Source organism: Echinops telfairi, unplaced genomic scaffold, assembly GCF_000313985.2.
Source record: "Echinops telfairi isolate 266 unplaced genomic scaffold, ASM31398v2 ScPeMD7_7469;HRSCAF=8507_1, whole genome shotgun sequence".
Lineage (NCBI taxonomy): Eukaryota > Metazoa > Chordata > Mammalia > Afrosoricida > Tenrecidae > Echinops > Echinops telfairi.
Genome location: NW_022111373.1, coordinates 44757556 through 44767021, shown reverse-complemented (window position 1 = coordinate 44767021; position 9466 = coordinate 44757556).

The window sequence follows — 9466 nt, the reverse complement described above, 5'->3', positions numbered from 1 at the left end:
GTGAGAATTATGACCTTACCATTGGGGAGAATTATTGTAAAATAAAACAACTGATTACTAAAATATATCGGGGCTGTCTCAATTTTACCCCTCTCAAGTACGTATGCACTTGTATTAGTACTTATCTGTGTTGTTCTCACATAGCTTCTCTATATAATTCTTCTAACTTGTTCAAGTGTTGTAAAATAGTCCCTGTATTTATCTATAACCTTATGCAGCAGTGATCATGGAATAATTAATATGTAGTTAATAAGTCTTGATTAGATCGAAATATTTGAAATGTAAATTGGCATGTTTATGTAACCTACTATGTTAAAACACCTCATATTTAAATTACTCTGAAATAGAGTAGGGCAGTTAGTTTCAAAAGTTAAAATTAAAAGTGTTGACATACTAATTACTTTTCTGTTTGATTGTAATGAAATAGCCCATGAAGAAAATAATAGACTTCCCGTAGTAAATAAAAACTGTGAAGGACGATGTATTTTCCTAACTTTCTACATGCTACTCTCAACATCTATTTCCTTTGTTTGTGCCTCATTTAGAGTTGGAAGATTTTCATGTTGGTGTATATTGAGTTAGATTGTAAGTTTGTAAGAACATAATAGAAGACATTATAACTGACTTGTGAATAGGACATTGCTGTTCTACAAATTATTAAATATATAAAATGGTCAATTTTCTTCATTCTAGGTTTAGTTTTGTTCTCAATTCAGTCCAGAAAGTAGCTATAGGTAGCATGCAGCTGCATTAAATGCTATGCACTTTAATTGATTCTTCTATAAAATATATTAAACATAATGATGAACCAATCTTATATTTTCTTAACATTCTCCATAAATCATTCTAAAATCATTGTGACCAACGTGATTATTTTGTTTACGTAATGAGTAACAATTTAAGTTCTATTAAAAGTGGAAGAACACGCATCATTTTCTCTTCATTGTATTGGTTGGGTCATCTTTCAAATTCTTCCTGGCAGATATTTTTATACATGTAATTCAACTCTTTATTTATTTATTAGATATGTCTAGTTTTATGCTTTTATCAGTTATAAATATATAGATTAATTTCCTTTACCAATGTGGGGAAGTAAACATTTGATTTCTCTCTCTGTTTATTGTTCCAGCCTGGCCGATAAACACATGTGGGATTATTTGAAGGGTGGAGAGATATATGGCTCGGTGAGCCTCGCCTCTTTTGTCTCTCGCTCTTTGATCATTGGACCAGTGTGCGGCTGCCTTGCTTGTTCTGTGCCCCAATTTGCAAGCTACACTACCTGAGGGAGACCTAGCCTGTGAACTGTGTCGCTGTAATTTGAGGTCCCTTTAAGGCCTGCATCGCCACACAATTGGAATATGCATCTCTTGAGCTGGGGACTGACTGTTGGTGACCTGGCTGACTGTTGGTGACCTGCCTTGCTGGTTTGGTGCCGGTGCCCGGAGAATCTGAATCTCTCTACAGAGGACTACCTGGCAGCCCTCAAGACTTGAAGGACTGCCAGTGTCTCACAACTGTCTAACACGTTTGAATTGCACTGAGCCATTTGTACTGCTTTATAATTTAACTGTTTATTTCTTGTGTTAGCTATCTATCTATCTAAATACATATTTATAAAATTATTAGAAATCTGGTTTTATCTCTCTAGAGAACCCTGTCTAGCACCAAGTCCAAAATTGACTTATGTCTTTATGGCCTAAGTCATACCCAACATCAAAAATATAGAATTATGACTTCAGGAAAAGAATAAAGACTCACAAATAACTAACAAATAAAACATAAAACACTCTTCATCTCTATTGTTGCTCATTGTCCACCAGTTGCTTCCAAGCCACAGTGACCCTACACACAACAGAACATAACACTACCTAGTCCCATGCCATCCTCACAATTGTTATATTTAAGCCACTGTGTCAATCTATGCCATTGGTGGTTTTGGTCTTTTTTACTGACGTACTACTCCACCACACATGGTGTTCTTTCCCAGGGCGTGGCTTTTCCCGATAGCATGTCTCAGTATGTGAGACAAAATCATAGCATCCTCACTTCTACGGGGTCTTCTAGGCATCCTTCTTCCAAGAAAATCTGCTGCTGCTTCGGGGAGTCCATGGTACTTTCAGAGCCATTGACTGTCCTTCAGGCTCCTTTACTTATTGTCCAGCTTTCACCTACATAACAGGCGATTGGCAAGACCATAGCTTGAAGGAAATGCACCTTAGTTTTCCATGTGATTCTAGCTTTTAAACATTTAAAGAGGTCTTGTGCTGCCGATTTGTGAATTGCAACACATCTTTTGATTTCTTAACTGCTGCTTACATGAGCATGGGTTGTGGATTCAAGCAAAATGAATTCCTTGGCAGCATTTTCTTTTCTTTGTTTATCATGAGGTTGTCTATTCATCCAATTGTAAGGATATTTGTTTTCTTTGCATTGAGTTGTCATCTGTATTGAAGGCTGAGGTCTTTGAATTTCTTCATCAAGTCCTTCAAGTCCCCCCTACGCACACATTTTCAGCAAGTACGGTTGCATCATCTGGATATCTATGTTGTTATTCAGCCTCCCTCCAATCCTGATGCTTGATATTGCTTCATGTAGTCCAGCACCTTGAATTATTTTCTCAGTATTGACCAAGTGTGGTGAAAAGATTGAGCATTCATGCATACATTTCCTGATGTAAACCATGCAGCAGTCACTTGTTCTGTTTGAACAACTGCCTCTTGTATCTTGTAGGGGTTGTGTATAAGCACATGAAGTGTTCTGAAAGTCCTATTCTTCTCAATGTCATATATAATTTGCTATTATCCACATAGTTGATAAAACACGTAATCTTTTTCTGGTTTTCTCTACTTTCTCACAGGTTCCATCTGAAATCAGCCATATTTCTAATTCTATGTCTTCCTCTCAATCTGGCATAAATTTCTAGCAACTATCTTTGATGTATTGTTTTTGAATTTTCTTCAGCATGATTGTAGTATCATATCATGTTCATAATATCTTTATTCTCTTTATGTGACCTTGTTTATAGAAGGCCACAAATATGGATATCTTCCAACCAATGGACAGGTAGCTGTATTACAATTTCTTGGCATAGATGCTTGGGTGTTTTCAGTGTATCAGTACCCAGTTAAACATTGTATTTGGTATTCCATCAATTCCCAGTATCTTTTTTTCTGTCTCATGCCTTCAGTGAAGCTTTGACATATTTCTTCGAAGCTACTGATTCTTGATCATATGTTACATCCTAAAATGGTTGAACATCAACCTTTTCCTTTTTTAATTGGTGGGGGTGGCGGTGGAGTTTACAAAGATACTGTGTATTTCTTCCATATTTTTTATTCTTCTTATATTGTTCAATATTTTACCCATAGAATCATTCAATAATGCAAGTATGGCTTGATTTTTTTCAATTTGATATATACTGGGTGTTCCCTTCATTTTTGACTTTCTTACTCCAGATCCTTCCACCTTTTATTATATTACTTAACTTTAGCTGCCCATTGAAATATCCTGTTCAGGTCTTACTTAATTTTTCTTCCATTTGCTTTAGCTATTCTATATTCAAGAATAAGTTTGAGTATCTCTTTGGACTTCCACTTTGATCTTTTCTATCTTTTTCGTAACCTTTTGCTTTCTCCATGCATAATGTTCTTGATGTCACCACAGATAGTGTCTGGTCTTCTGTCATTAGGGTGCAATGCTTCAAATCTGTTCTTGAGATATTTTCTAAATTCTCGTTTGTGTTTTTTACTTCAGCTTGAACTTACAGTGCAGCAATTGACAATCTGCCCCATACAAAACCACTGATATTTCCATTGTTTCTTCCCACAGATAGTGAATTTATTTACTGTATTCCATCCATCGAAGTCCATGTGTATAATTGCAGTTTATGTGTTTGGAAAATATATTTGCAATCAGGGGTTATTGAAATCTCTGGTTTCACTCCTATCACCATGGACATTCTCCCTAACTACTCTTAATCATCATCAAAAAGGATATTTAAAGAAGTTTTTTATGCTTTCTGTGGTCAAAAATATCTCTGTGCATACATGAGAATACAAGCAATATGATTATTATTCAAATTTATATACCAAGCCCTAAAGTTACTAATGAAGAAATTGAAGAATTTTACCATCTTCAGACAGGAATTCATCATGCATGAGATCAAGGTACGTTGATAATTAAAGATCAGAATAATAAAATTGGACAGAAAGGGGAAGGAGCAGTAGTTGAAAATTATGGCCTTTGTGACAGAAACGAAGCTGAGAATTGCATGATTGAATTTGCAATAGCAGTGAATTCTTCAGCTCAAATACCCTTTTCAACAATACAAAATGACTTTTCCAGATGGCATATACAAAACTCAAATTGAGGGCATCAGTGGAAACAGATGATCAAGCAGCTCAGTATTAGTAGCTAAAACCAGAACAGAGGCTGACTGTGGAACAGAACCTCACTTGTTCATATGTAAGTTTAGAATCAAGTAAAGAAAATTAAAACCAACACACCAGAGCCAAAATATGATCTTCCGTCTATTGCACCAGAATTTTGAGAGCATCTCAAAAACATATTTGATGCATTGGACACTCATCAAAGATGATGTGATGAGCTGAGGGCCACATCAGGAACGTCGTTGATGAGGAAAACAAAAAGTCATTAAAAAGACATGAAAGAAAGGATCAAAGTGTATGTACAAAGAGACTCTGAAACTTGCTTTGAAACAGAGATGAATAGAAAAATTAAAGGGCAGCTTGAGACAACAAAGCCAAATATTATAATGAATGTGCAAAGACCTTGAACTAGAAAAAGGAAAGGAAAGAACACACTGAGGTGTCTGAAACTGAAAGCACTCAAGAAAAAATTCAAGGATGGAGTTGCAATTTTGAAAGAGTCTATAGGAAAAGGGTTGACTGATGCAGGAAACATCAAAAGATGGAAAGAATACAATAACCCTGTATCAACATTCAACCATTTGAATAGGAAGTTTATGAACAAGAGCTAGTGGTAATGAAGGAAGAAGTTCAGACTGTGCTGAAGATTAGGATGGACTGCCACTCTGTTACTCAGTTACTCTTACTCCATTACTCATCGACCTCCAGTGCTGTGAACTCTAGTCAATGGCCTGCCATACTACCTGCTGATTCTGGGAGCCATCAGCTGCCTGCTATTGGATATGTTAACATTGGAGTCATTTGCCTCTCTAGGCACAAGCCTCATGCCTATCCTTGAGTTCATCCTCAGCTGCAGTCAATAGCTTTTGGTGTTCATGCTGATCTTGTCATCATCAGTTCATCCAAGTATTCCAGTTAAGGAGAAGCACCTAGCTTAACATCTGACTCAACATTTTGGACTGATCTGGACTTGTCTGCTTCTAAAAAACTAGAAAAAATTTAAAATCAGTCAAAAAGGAGAACAAATGATAAAATGTTACACTTTAAGCTAACTACACCTGCATCAGTGTATTTTGAAATGGAGTCTGTTCGCTAGCGAAGTGAGTCACATTCTTATTCAATGGTCAGAAGCGATTCACCAGAGGCTTAATGCATGTAGGAACTCTGCAAATGGATTTTTGGTTTTCACTGTTATTGTTTGCAACAAGAACGTTGGAAGAGGCTTAAACGGGAGGAATTTCCTTTCCACAGGTAGATAATGTTTCAGAATTGTCTTACTCCAATGCTTTCTGTATCCTGTTATGGAGAAAACTTTACTACCAAGGATTATCTTTTCTCTACCTCTGCTACAAATCTTAAGGGTTTCACGATAAGAACTTGTCCTGGAAGGCAAGGACTTATTCTGGAAGGAGAACTTATGAAATTGTGATGGTGATATTACAGGCCACGATGGTGATATTAATAGCTAACTTTTAGATGGAAATTTTGCTCTGCAAACTTTGACCCAAATCAAAATAATAGTTGAAAAAGAAAAAAATGGAATGCTGACTCTAAAAGTTTTTCACTCTTCTGCTCAAAAATCAAAGACAAATACAAAGATACCAAGCGCCATCTTTCCCTGAGGAGTGGCTGGTGAGCAAACTGCTGATTTTGCAGTTAACTCTCCAACTAGTGACCCAGAAGGCCCACAGGGTACATTAAATCCACATAAAATTATCAAAATTATTGCTTCCAATTTATTATTCTAGTGGTTTCAAATCAGCAGATCTTGGCTGATGTATCTTTCTGTATGATCTGACTCTCCAGATTAGAAGGGCTGTATTGTTCTGGGACCTCGGTTATTGATGGAAACACTGAATTGTTGAATTTATCTTCTTACAGCTCTTTGTTGTTGTGGAAATGGTGTAGATGTTGCCTCTAAATGTTTTATAGTGGAGCTGATACCAACAGTTTTGGTTCATTCATTTTTCAAAAAATATTAGTTGAGACCTATTTTTTAGTGGTAACAGTTGAACAGTAATTACTCCAAGATAAATGAATAAAATGAATATAAATTTAACAATTAGTGGTATTAACGTGGAGAGTGGAATTAAATAGCAATATATCTAGTGAAACTTTATACCAAATCAAAACCAAACTCAATGCCATCAAGTTCACGTCAACCCATAGTGGCGCTATAGGATAGGGTAGAACCGCCTCTGTGAATTACAGAGACTGTAATTGTTCAGGGGGATAGAAAGCCCTGCCTTACTCCTGCCAAGCTGCTGGTGCTGTAGAACTTCGTATCTTGGGGATCATAGCCCAATGAGTCACCACTTCACCACCAGGGCTACAAACTTTATACATATACAATAAATGAAATATCAATATAATCAATACATTAAGAAAAATAAGGGTTGCTTTGAGAAAACATATTAGGGCAACCTGCACAATCATTATCTAGAATATCAAGAAGTTGGATCAAATTAACCTCTTGAATTATTATAAATTAATCAATATCTAATGTGTGCCTGCACGATTTATCAGAAACATTTACTTATTTGATAGAGGAAAAGGTAAGATTTCTTCATTTTCTCAAGTAAAATGAGTTTTTGTGAGTGATGGGGCCATTGTAATCTTCAATATGCCACAATGATAAATGAATCAAATTAGAAGTGTTCCATTAAACTGTGTTCTTTACTATGAAAGTATGCTACCCACTTAAGTCCTTTCCAGGAAAAAAGTGAATATATGTGGTTGAAGGACTTCTAATGGAGTATAAGTAGGGCATGTGTGTTTCTATTTGAATATCAGCTTCCCTTATGGGCAGAGTCATTTTTATAAACATTTTGTTGACAGTACCTTCTTAATTGCCTTTTATGCATTGGAAGGATAAATTGTATTACTTGACAATGTTACGCCTTTCCCAGAACAACTGACCACATATTCAATTTCCCACATTCTATACTTATTCACAAAAATATACTTTCAATGTATAATTGGGTTTCAGGTAGGACAAAATAATGTACTTTTAAAATATTAAATAGTTATTGTACAAGGATTTTTTTGTTGGACATGAGCCATGGACGTATTAAAAATGGAACTGCCTTTCTTCAGTACATTTACATTTATGAGATAAATAGTCATATACAGATTTCTTACTATGTGCCTAGAAATGTGAATGTTATACAACATAGCAATTTGGAAAAATGCCCACATTTAAAGAAACTGAACAATGCATGTTTGACTCTAATTGTTTCATATAGAATGTAAGCACAGTTATGGGAGGGGGCAGTAAAATCAGTTTTAAAAGTGAATAATAGAAAGAGCCTTCCAAGGCAACAATTAGCAGGAAAGATTTGATTGAGGATACAGAACATGTGTTGAATCTAACATAATGTATGCCTTGGATCACCTGAATAAAAAGGAAAGGGCATTTTTTTTTTAATGGCAGGAATTAGTCAGAGTGGAGATTGGAATGAAAGACTTGATCTTGGAGACCAGATAGCTTTGTCCTGGGAAGTTCTGAAGGGTTTGTCTTATTCACAGGCCATCTTTAGGATAAAAGGAATTGCTTTAAGATTTTATGTTGCTTCCTGGACTGGTTATAATTAACAGGAGACACATATTGATACTCATGAATCATTTTTGACTCACAGCAGATCATACTAATCCAAACATTACAGAAAAAAAGACCTAGCTGATCAATGGCATCTACTACATTCAGTTCATATGTTCAAGTGAAACATAACAATACAATGAGTAGATTTTATAATTCTGTACAAGCAATGTCAACTTTATCTTTTGTCCAATCAATCTCAATAGTCATAAGCATCATCTTTTAAGTCTTTATTAGTGGAGTTTTAACTGGCCATATCTGATGGGGTAGTGAAGGAGTTACTCATTAGGCTGCGGACTGGAAGGTCAACAGATTGAAGTTACCCCAGTCACCAAAGGGGAATGTTCCAGCCTTGGAAACCAGTGGGGGTAGTTCTCCTCCGTCCTGCGGAGACATGAGTCAGAACTAACTCGGGGGCTGTCTGTTTTCACTACAATGATATCATTTTTACTGTAATTATATAATTTCATGTCATGGGGAAGGGAAAGAAAGCAGATGGGTTTTAATAAACTCTATAGGCAAGTAAAAAATAAATAATTTGTGAAATGCTTTGTATTCTTTTCTTTATGACATCATTTTTTTGGTTTCATAGATTATGGGAGGATCTTGGCTTTCTATTCCTTCCAGAATTCAATAGCTATGTGATAATCAGGAATGTTTAAGCACACTACACACTAACTATAAAATATCTATTATACCAAAGGAAATACAAATTTTAGGAAAGAAAAATAATAGAAATGTGCAGGTCATACTTCCAAATGATTATTTTATTGTCTTTTCATACTAAGTTTCTAAATAAGGAATGAAACAGAAAGCCCTTCTGTGACAGGGCAGAAAAGATCAACCTGCCCAGAGAAGATAATGCTTGAGTGCTTCATAAGAGAGAAAAGATTAAAACTCTAGCTTTCTCATGAGTGACAAGGAGTCAAAATGCTGCATCACCTACTGCTCAATGTTGTTTGGAGCTGATAACAGGACCGAGAAAAGTCAATGTGATGCTGTTCTCCAAGGAACTCAGAGAGTCCAGTGTGAATGAAGAGCACAGTGGGCTGGAAACAGAGCTGCTTAGTTTTATTTAAATTGCAGTTGTCACCTAGGTAACCTTTGATTGTGTGAAAATCTTCACAGAACATTGTGGAATGAAGATAAAGCTTATTCCTAACCATGATTTGCTGACGTTTTAAAGTAGGAAGCATTACATTATCCACATATTTTTCTAGATTTCTTATACTCATTAGCACAGTTGACATCAAACATTTACCATAATTTCCCTTATTATCATTTGGGTCTCCCAAAACACAAAGCTTGTGATTAAATGCATGATGCATGAACAAAATGTATATAATAGCTACACTGCTTTGCAGCCATTATTATGAGACAGATTTCTATATGTGAATATTAATTTTAAATAATTGGGGGGTAGATGTAATGTTAAAAGATACACAATAATACTTATAGTAAGGTATGTTTCCGTAATCAT